This window comes from Mandrillus leucophaeus, unplaced genomic scaffold (genome assembly GCF_000951045.1).
Source record: "Mandrillus leucophaeus isolate KB7577 unplaced genomic scaffold, Mleu.le_1.0 Scaffold276, whole genome shotgun sequence".
Lineage (NCBI taxonomy): Eukaryota > Metazoa > Chordata > Mammalia > Primates > Cercopithecidae > Mandrillus > Mandrillus leucophaeus.
Window position 1 is genome coordinate 3033887 of NW_012102876.1, and position 10868 is coordinate 3044754.

The 10868-nt window shown below is 41.7% G+C and overlaps 1 protein-coding gene across 1 annotated transcript in view; it reads right to left on the reverse strand.

The window, feature by feature from the left end:
- The window catches only part of PRSS23 (protease, serine, 23), a 20205-nt gene extending 10981 nt beyond the window's left edge, over positions 1 to 9224 (reverse strand). Inside the window, exon 1 of the mRNA XM_011984906.1 lies at positions 8671 to 9224. The gene's annotated coding sequence lies outside the window, so the exon portion shown is untranslated. The remainder of the gene's footprint in view (positions 1 to 8670) is intronic.
- Positions 9225 to 10868: the final 1644 nt, after the last annotated feature.

Below are 10868 nucleotides of genomic sequence, written 5' to 3' on the forward strand. Positions count from 1 at the left end.
CGGCTCTGGCGGTCTCTCCTGCCCGGGACCCGCGCGCCGTCACCCTTTGAACATCGCGCATCCCCGGGTCTGGGGCGCGGCCTCCTGAGCAAGACTAAGGCCTTCGCTGCTGGGAGCACGCTGCCAGCTCGCAAAAAGACCAGGTCCCCTACAAAAGGCGACCCCTCCCGCAGCAGCCTAGAACTAGGGACGCGGGCCACACCTGATGCATGGGGAGCCCTGGGCAAATTTGAAGAATTTGTTCAGAACCTGTGTGCTCCCCACCCCTACGTACACTTTTAGCGCCTTAAGGTGTTGACCGAACTCCTAGTTTCTCCGGAGAACAGAAACCTATATTCCCATGGTAGGGCCACCAATGCTTTGCATTTCCTTACAGCACCCAGTGTTCTGCGTGGAGCCCAAAGCACCGGGGGTGCTTGGCAGCTTCTGGGCGGCGGGCTGGCGGGCGAGCCCCCTGGCCTCAGTTCTTCATCGGGGCACCAGCTGGTGGAGCCACCTCCTCGTCCAGTGGGCCTGCTTCCCTGAGTCACTCCAAGCGGTCGGTATCTTGGTGGTGGTGGTGGTGGTTGGGGGCCAGGGTAGGGGGTGTGCGGGGAATCCTCTCCTAACCAGGCTGGAGACCTTGCCATTTAAGGTCCTAGTGTTAGAGCCTTCCTATTTAACATAGATTACCGTGTATTGTGCGTTTTCTGTCAACTAGCTTTATATATAGGCCATTGTGGTGAAGAAGGTGCAGAGATTACACTGATTTTATAAGGAACAGGAGGTTTGGAGAGGTTTAATGACTTGCCCAAAGTCACACAGCTACTGAATGGTAGGACAAGATTTTGCACCGAGCCATACTTTCTATCAAGCTACTTAGCTTTCCTTTCTCCTATCAAAGCCTGCTCTCAGAAAGGGAAGGTGTAAAGTACTATTTCACAGCAAGGTGTTACTGATATGCCTAATACATTGGCGTTTACAATTACTTTTAAATAAGAAAGCCCTGAACACATTATTCTATGGTCTTTTCTTTTCGAGACAGGTCTCCCTCTGTAGCTCATTCTTGAGTGCAGTAGCGAGATCATAGCTCACTGCAGCGTACACCTCCTGGGCTCAAGTATCCTCCCTTCTTAGCAAGGATTACAGGCGCAAGCCACTGCTCCCGGCCTGGTGTTTCCTAAATAGAAAGGAAACTGGTATTTTCCACCATTTTAAGGGCAAAATTTTCTTAGACCTTTCCAGGCTTGGCTTCAATTGTTTTATTTTAAAATGTCACCTTAACATATATAGACAGGCCAGGCTCAGTGGCTCACACCTGTAATCATAGCACTTTGAAGACCAAGGTGGGCAGATTGCTTGAACTCAGGAGTTTGAGACCAGCCTGGGCAACATGGCAAAACCCCATCTCTATAAAAAATACAAAAATCCTAGCCAGTTGTGGTGGCACACGCCTGTGGTCTCAGCTATTTGGGAGGCTGAGGTGGGAGGATGGCTTGAGCCCAGGAGGTGGAGGTTGCAGTGAGCTATGATCACCACTGCACTCCAACCTGGGTGACAGAGCAAGACCCTGTCTCAAAAGACACACAGACACAAAACCGGATATAAGCTTATGTTATAGCTTTTGAACAACTCACAAATAAAACCAAAACAGATAAAAATTTTCTTCCAGAATAATAAAATTGAAATTAGTAACGTTTCCTGGACAACTACCAGCATTGCATGGTACTGACAGCTGAGGCGTGGGTACCTTTGAGTTCCCTGTGGCTCTACCACTCTCATGGTGTGTGAGGTGCCCAATGCAGACTCAATTCTCTCACCTCTTTCCTTCGTTCCATCTACCACATCTCCTTTGCCCACACCATATGTCATTGCAATGGTCTCTCTTGACTCTAATACGTTATTTAGGTATTCGTGCTATTTCTTTCTTATTAACATAGCAAGTGAAGTGGTAACTCTTGCTGCCAAAGACTAGTACGCACAGGTGCTGCAATCAAGAGGCAGTACTTGGTATGAGATAGTCATCCCAAAGATCCAGAATGTGTTTATATTTATCTTTTATTATAAACATTTTAAAAATTAAATTAAGGCACTCTAAGGGTCTGTAGCTCCCAATTGAAGAAACACCATTAAAAGATAAGTATCTTAATAGAGGAACTGGAGGCATAGCTGGAAGGAGGAGAAGAAGGGAGAGATTTATCAACCATGCTCAAGTCGTATTAGAGTTACTTCAATCCAACAAATATATATTGAGCTAGACCTATTACATGGAAAACATTGCACTAGGCACAAAATTAAAGAGATGGCAATAGGAGGACCATACAGCAACATAATTAAGAGTGGCCAGTGGCATCTGACTATGGGGTACCAATCCAGGGTCTGACGCTTACTAGTTGTGTGGCTTTTCGCTTAACTTTTCTGTACCTCAGTTTCATCCACTGTAAAACCAGGACTTTCTCATGGAGTTCTTTTAAGAATTGAATGAATATACATAGTGTGCTTCGACAGTTTCTTACATGGAACAAGCCCTTAATGTTAGGAATTATTATATTTATCACGCTTGGCTCTGCTTGGAGTGTAGTCCTCCAGTACCACCTCAACCAGCTTTGACATTCATTGCTCATTTTTTTTTCCTAGTAGTTGCAGTGTTTCAAGGTAGAGTCATGGAGAACAAGATGATTATCCCCATCATTCAGAGAGAAAAACTGAGGCATAGAAGGGCCCAGGAGCACAATAGTCCCTCAGCTGGTCTCAGGGACTACTGCCTACTATCCAAAGAGCTAATAGGTAGGACTCTAACTACAGATGTCCCACGGGGGCTCAGGGTTTGAACATGCACCACCGGCTTTTGTTCCTTGGAGCTGCCAAGAGTGAAATGAGAGGCTACTTCCTGGCTGTTAGATTGTCACCACGATTGCCATAAGGACGAGGATAGAACTGTATTTTGACCTCTGAGACAAATGACCAGTGTAAACAGCAGATGTCTTCAGGCTAAGCCTAGAGGTTTGCTTTTCTTTTTGTACTTGTCCCATTTCCCTCCCTGGCGGGGAAGGGGTAGGGGGAACCGAAGCCAAAATCCTCACTGCTTTTTAAGAACTCAGTTCAACTCTATAATTGTAATTCCCAAATACTTTTTATATGCATAGCAATCGAGTTGTTGAAAACGCATTCAGGGCAAAGCCCACACATTTTCTGATCATCCACTCTGTATAAGGTTATTTGGGCTGTCGGGGAGAGAAAGCAAATACCCCTCAGCTTGAGGAATTTATGCAACGGACATAAACAAAATCAAATATAGGAGAAAGCAAGATATTGGCTGGATCAGGATACAGATGTGAGCTAGAGAACATGGAAGAGGGAATCATTAATTCCCACTCTGGCAGGTGCTGAAAGCTTCTCTGAGGTAGAATTTTAGCTGAAGCTCAAAGCATAAAGATCTGGACATTATCTCACTGTGTTCACAAAACTACTTTGTAACATAGACAAGCAGAAAAATATCCACTGTATAGATGAGAAAATCAATGCATAAATTAAGGGAGCAGAACTAGGACTAAATTGTAATTGTAGCTATGCTTAGGAAATGCATACTATATGCCAGGTACTGTGGAGTATATTTTGTGTAATCTTTAAGACAAATAGAGAAGCTATGATTTTCTTCATTCTGCAGATGAGGATTCTGAGGTTCAAAGTTTTAAAATAGTGTACTGGGTGCCACACTACAGTACAAAGGATCACAGCTGTGACCTCTGCCCAGTCTGCCCCATTCTTTTGCCAGATTCCATTGTGTTATATTGCTTCCCAGACTTGCCTTTTCCCGTGCTGACAATAAGGAGGTTGCATCAGTTTCTGATGTCACTCCAGCTCTAAGTATCCTTTTGATTCTATCTTGCTTTTGTTCCAATTATGTAATAACTCAAAAATGACGTGTTAAATGACCCCAAAGCAGGAAACAAGATGGGACTGAATGATACTTGGAAACTTAGGGTGGCATGACCAGCACCAACTCTAAACTCAACCTCAATTCAATTTTAGTGCTTATTTTTCCTGAGACCAAGATCCATATGTAGCCTCAACAATTTAAGTCAGTTTGAAAGTTAACAAAAAGGATTATTTCTAAGGAGATAAATGGGCATATTTCAAAATCATTTCCATATGGTTTCATATTTCTTTGATGATAATAACAAAGTATTATGAGGATTTTGTAGTTTAGTCAGTAAGTGGGGGTTTTCGGCTCTGTGTCGTGAGTGAAAAGAGAATTGGAATGAAAGTCAACACAGGGTGGGGCATTCTAAATGTGTCTTGGCCATAGAGGTGCTGTGTGACCCTGGGTAAATCACCACACTCATTGGCCTTAATTTCTTGTCTATAGAGAGCCCAGATAACCTGCTGTTACAGTCTATGAGCTTATGACATAGTAATCCTTATGGGAAGATGATCTACATCATTTTTAAATTTTGGGGCACCCATGGTGCCTACCGTGGGATCCTGGAGTAGTGAAGGATGTGAAATTCTGTGGTCAGACTGACTTGGATTCAACTTAGAATTCATTTATTTGTTGGGTGAATGTGGGCAAGTTACGTGACCTTCCGTGCCTCACTTTTCTCATCTGCACGATGGGACTGATTTTGGGCTGTTGTAAAGATTCAGTGAGATAATCGGTACAAAACCAATAGCATCGAGCTCAGCACAAAGTAAATTCTAAATTGACAATACCTATTATTATTATTATTATTATTATCGTTACTATCTCTGCTGCTGCTGTTACTACTGTGAGTGCTCAATAAATGTTTTCACAAATTGTTGAATAAATAAATGAATATCATCAATACTAAAAAGTTTAATCCAGACTTTATAAGAAAAAATTTATCCCAGGACTCCTGTTGACACCCCCAAATCTTGTTGTCTTTGGTCTGGTCTATAGGCAAGAGAGTTTTAATACTGAATTTAGGAATAATTATAGATTCAGATGAAAGCCATGGTTGTATTTTTTGTCTCCTCCTCCAATCTCCTCTGTCGTACCATCAGTTCATTCATTTAACAATTACCTATTGAACCATGAATATTACAAGGTTTATATACTTGTCAGTATTTTTTTTTAGGGCAAAACCACATTTTTCTTATAATGCAGGTTTTAAATGTTTCTATGGTAAAAAAAATAAAACCCCCATAGTAAAATTCCATAATAAAAACAAATTTTACAAGATAAACCACTCAAATCTCTACAGCACTTAATACAGAAAACAAATATATTTGTATTACATTCAAAACTTTCTAAAAATTTCTATTTTTGTTAAGTATAGATTACTCATTTTAAGTCTTTGGAAACATAGGTAGTCAGGCACTCTGAATGTAAATATATGAAGGTGTCATATATAAACGCTTAACAGGTAAAATCGTTGTAGGGTTAAATTGTCATATTGGTACATATGGTGGGAAAAAAAGAGCTGCACAGCAAGGAAAAGCTTTAATCCTACTTAGAATATGTCAATCTAAAATTATCAGAAAGAAAAATAGACTTGAGTACTCACAATTTCCTGTATACTCTGGGCACTATTGTAAACTGAAATATTAGGAACATTTGGAATAACTATGTGTTTCTCATTTTCTCTGGTCAAATATGAAGAGTCTCCAGTGACCTGCGTGGGGTTTCTCTGATCTACTCTAACTTGCATACTGGATCTTATGATCAAGAACAATAGAGAAAATGAAGATTTTATATTGGAATTTTTTTCTAAAATCTTTATAACTTTAAAAATCTTTTATGGAAAATTCTTGTTTTATGTTTATATTTATCCATAAATGTTGGATTCTCTCTTTACTCTTTTATAAGGAGTAAGCTTTCATGTGGTTCAATGTGGGGTCTGGATATTTGAAATTGGGTCTTTTATGAGGTTTCTCCTTTTCTTTCTGGAAAATTCTATTCATCCTTCAAGCTCAAATATCAGCTGTTCTCTGAAGTCTTCCAAACCCTTTGGTACGAGATTTGTAAGTTTATGTTTTTTAGAGGGTTGTATTAAAATTATATCTTATGTTGTAATTATATGTATTTACCTGTTGAAACTCAAGCCGTCCAGAGCTCCTTGTGGGTAGGAAATCTGTCTTGTTTTCCTTTATAGTCTTTCTAGTTTTCTGCTATAGTCTAACAGAGAACCTGGCTCTTTGCAAAGGCTTATTTAATGTTAATAAATGATTAAATAAATTAATGAATAAAATTCTAATTAGTTAAAAATATTAGATCAGAAATAATTTAGCTTGCCAGCCACTAGGAACAGGACACAGTGAGTACATGAAATTTTACCACTGGGGCTCCCACACTCTCCAGAATGTAAATCTGAACTTCTGTTTAAGATCTGTTTCCCATTGTTTCCTTACAGGTCATGTCAGACAACAAATTCAGTTTCCACTTGGTCTGCTAATTACATTTCACTACTCATGCTATGGCTACATGTTGGCATTCTAGGTGCCATTTGTCCATGATTTATGACATTTGACTGGCTTTCTGCAGAACTCTTTGCAGTATGCTCTGAATTTGGCCCCTGCAGGGTGTTCAGAGTTGCTCTACCAGGGAGTCCCACAGGATTATAGAATGCTGTTGGACAATATCTGTTTCTCAAACTCTATTCCCTCCCACACTTCTGGAAGAGTTCAACAAATTGTAAAAAAGGTAGTTAAATATGGATATTACCATTTCAAATACTCTGAGAAGTCTTGCATAAAGAAGTCTAGTTAAGTTTGTTTATCTCAAAGGTGCCCACTCTTATTTGAGCATGGAATCCTGTTTTCAATACAGAAGTAACATTTCATAGTATATTAACCTTCTAAGGAACAGAATTGGAGCTCAGGAGCTCAAGACCAGCCTGGGCAACATGATGAAACCCCATCTCTATAAAAAACACAAAAATTAGCTGAGCCTAGTGGCACGTGCTTGTAGTTCCAGCTACTTGGGAGGCTTGAGCTTGGGGGGTCAAGGTTACAGTGAGCTGTGACTGTACCACTGTGCTTCAGCCTCGGTGACAAAGTGAGACCCTGTCTCAAAAAGAGAATGGATTTTGAGAAACATCATCCATAAGTTTACTCCACTACTGTGTTTTTGCCTTTCTTTCTTTGTTCATACTTGAAACTCTTTCTTTCATACCCATCTGTCTACCTTCTATCTGTTTTTCAAAGGCCTAACACAATGTTACGTCTTCTACAAAGTATTTTTGTTGGCTTTTGATTTCCCATAAGACTTTCTATAACTTTCTCATGGCTCTTGTAATTTTATTTGTTTTATTTTCAGCTTATGTTTCTTCTCCCCTATTGTTGAATACCATGAGTTTCCATATCTGGCCTGCACCTTTTTTGGTAGGGTGTATTATTCAGGGTCTTGGCAATAGCACATTTCACCCTAGATTGGTTCAAATGAAGATACTTTAATGAAGTGGCTACTTACAGAGGTGAAGACAGGGTAGAGGGAACAAACAAGCCAGAGAGGCATCCAGGGTCTAGCAACAGTGAGGAGCCATCACCCCTCTGGGCAAGAGGCAAAAAGGAGGAAATGCTGTCCCAGAGCCCAGTGAGCACGAGCACCTTGGAGGGAAGCCTGCTTCCAATTGCCAGGTAGTCCAGAGAGTTGCAGCTGCTGCACAAAATGGCTCCCCAAGGATGGAGGGAGTTGGAAAGAAGCACCCTGACCTTTTCTCTTCCTACTCTGATCTCCCGAGGCCTACCAACAGCTCACAAGGGAGTCGGGTTGGCTGTCTACAAGGACCAGCCTTCTGGGCACAGTGCAGGGTAGTGAAGGTTGGAGAACTCATGAGAGGGAGGCAGACAGAAAATAATCAGCACACTTGGAAAGCCTGCTTCAAAATAGGGGTAGTGACCAGTACTTTCCTCACAGGGCTGTAAGGAGATTATAGGGATTTCATTAGAAAATGCATCCAAATATTAGCATATTGCACAGAGCCTGATTCTCACATTATTTTAGCTATTGATAACAACTCTGTGAATAGCTACTGGTATAGCTGATTGAGGAAGATATCATGCATTGCTTATTTTGCAGCTCTTACACATACAGCAGAGGCCCTCTGAGCAGCAGGGCCATGAATGGATGCCATCAGGTGTGCCATGGGTAGCCACTTTGAACAGAACTCACAGGGAAGCTAGTTTGGCTGTTTTGACTGGAATCATCAGTCAGTCTGACCTTGAAAACAGACAGCAGTAAGCTGACTTTAAAACTTATTTTTAACTTTCAGCAGATTGTTCTGGCACTTCTTCCCCACAGTCCAGGCCTCTAGGTTTTCCTTTGTCTCTTTGTGGGGGTGGGAGCTGCTGAAAAACAAGTGAGCTTGTGAAGAGTGCCTCACAGCCATCACTGGAAATGGCACCAATTTGTCACATTTGAAAGCCAGCAAGAGGGGGCTGGCCCAGGGGTTCAGCAGGGGGATTTGTACCTATAGAAGCAAATTGCTTCCTCCTTTTTCAGAAGAGTAACCTGTTTTATTTCAAACACAGGATCACCTGGCTCCTTCAGCCCTCAGCACACAGATTAGGGAAACCACAAGAATAATCATCCTTGTTCTTTTCACTTCAAAGCCCTGCAGAATGCCACAAGGGCTGGTTCTCCCGTCTGACACAAGAGAGGCCCTTCCAGGGCTGTGCTGGTTTAAGAAAGCCCTTTCCTGGGAGCTGGGGGAGTGAGGTGGGACTTACCACATGAAGGCAAATCTGTGTCAGACAGGGAAGCCACACAGGTACCCTCCACTGCAGCTCTGCGCCTGTTCTCCTGGAGAAAGGATGAGTTTGCAGGGTGACAGCTCTGTGGAACCTGTCACACTAACAGAGGCAATGAAGGTCACACTGGGACGAGATTCCAGTACTGACACCAGCAGCTGCAGGTAGGGACTTCCTTCAAGGAGGAGTGACTTTTTTCTCCCAGTTTCCGGCAGACTAAAATTACTGGGAAAAAGCCCCTAGATCCTGTGGGATCTGTAAGTAGTTGCTCACATTATCATCCCTGCCCCTGGGAAATCAAGACATAAACCCAAACTGTTAATAAATGGCTCTGATGTCACTGCACCCACAAGCCTCACACTTTCTTAGTGGGCCAATCTTGAGTCTTCTGGCTCTTCCTGGAGCACACAGATATTTGGTCTCTTTGCTCAAGGCTGGCAGAGGTGCTGTTTGGGGAATTGTGTGCAGTCAGGGTGAGCACAGAGTCTCCAGATGAGAAGTGGGTCCGCTCCATCAAACAGCAGGGTGATAGGTAATACAGTGGTTTGAGGATCATGCTGCCAATAAAAATGGGCTCTTCCCAGCAATGTGACACCACTCCAAGATGACATGGCAATTTTCCTTGTAATGTGAAAATGAAAAAGTTACTTGGCTGCAATCCAGGAAGACCCAGGAAGTCTAAAGTACCTAAACTACCATGACCTCACAGTTGTATAAATAGCATTTTGGAAAATGAGGTTATCCAAGCTATTTACTCTTTCAGGACAAGAGATAGCAATCTCTCTCTCCCTCTCTCAGTGCAATAAAATTGAACTCTTAAATCCTTAAAAACCTTCCTGCAGGAAAATTAAAAACAAATAAATGACAAGCCTTTGATTTGTTAACCTAGCTTTGAAGGGTTGATTGCGGACTTCAAGGCAAATTCCAGTCTTGGTAGCAGTCCCCCAACCCCAACTACAATCTGTGATTTTATTATCAACTCTTTCATCCTCTGCCCAATGATCTCCAAGCTTCAGGGAAATGAAGTTCACTCAAAGATTGGGTATTCTTGATCTAAGCATGATAGGTATCAACCTTTGCATTTATTCTGATCCCTATCTGACAAGAGAAGAATGAGTTAGCTAATAAAATGGTTTCACGTAAAGTTATAGTTTTAAATAGTATAGGTTGGTGCAAAAGTTACTGTGGTTTTTGCATTGTTGAGATTTGCCATTTGATACTGGAATACATTATTAAATGTTATGTTATATATCATTTTAATGTACATTCCTTAATGTTTTTTGCTAATGACTTACTTGCTATTTTATATTTATTTTAGACTATAAAAATGATGCCAGACAAAAAGCAAATTTAAGCAATTTTCTTATTCGAGTTCAAAATGGGTTATAAAACAGCAGAGACAATTTGCAACATCAACAACACATTTGGCTCAGGAACTGCTAACGAAGGTACAGTGCAGTGGTGGTTCAAGAAGTTTTGCAAAGGAGAAGAGAGCCTTGAAGATGAGGAGCATAGTGGCTGGCCATCGGAAGTTGACAACAACCAACTGAGAGCAGTCATTGAAGCTGAACCTCTTACAATGACACGAGAAGTTGCTGAAAAACTCAACATCTACCATTCTATGGTTGTTTGACATTTGAAGCAAATTGGAGAGGTGAAGAAGCTCAATAAGTACCCACTCATAGGTGCCTCATAAGCTGAGAAAAAAAACGTCGTTTTGTCGTTTCTCTTATTCTACACAACAACAATGAACCACTTCTTGATCAGATTGTGATGTGCAACAAAAATGGATTTCATATGACAACCGATGACGACCAGCTCAGTGGTTGGAACTAGATTCTTCTAGCTCCAAAGCACTTCCCAAAACCAAACTTGCACCAAAAAGTCATGGTCACTGTTTGGTGGTCTGCTGCCAGTCTGATCCACTACAGCTTTCTGAATCCCAGTGAAACCGTTACATCTGAGAAGTATGCTCAGCAAATTGATGAGATGCATCAAAAACTGAAAGGCCTGCAGAAAGGTCAACAGAAAGGGGCCCAATTCTTCTCCACGATGTCGCCCGAATACACATTGCACAACAAATGCTTCCAAACGTTGAGCGAACTGGGTTACAAAATTCTGCCTCATTTGCCATATTCCCCTGACCTCTCACCAGCCAACTACCACTTCTTCAAGGA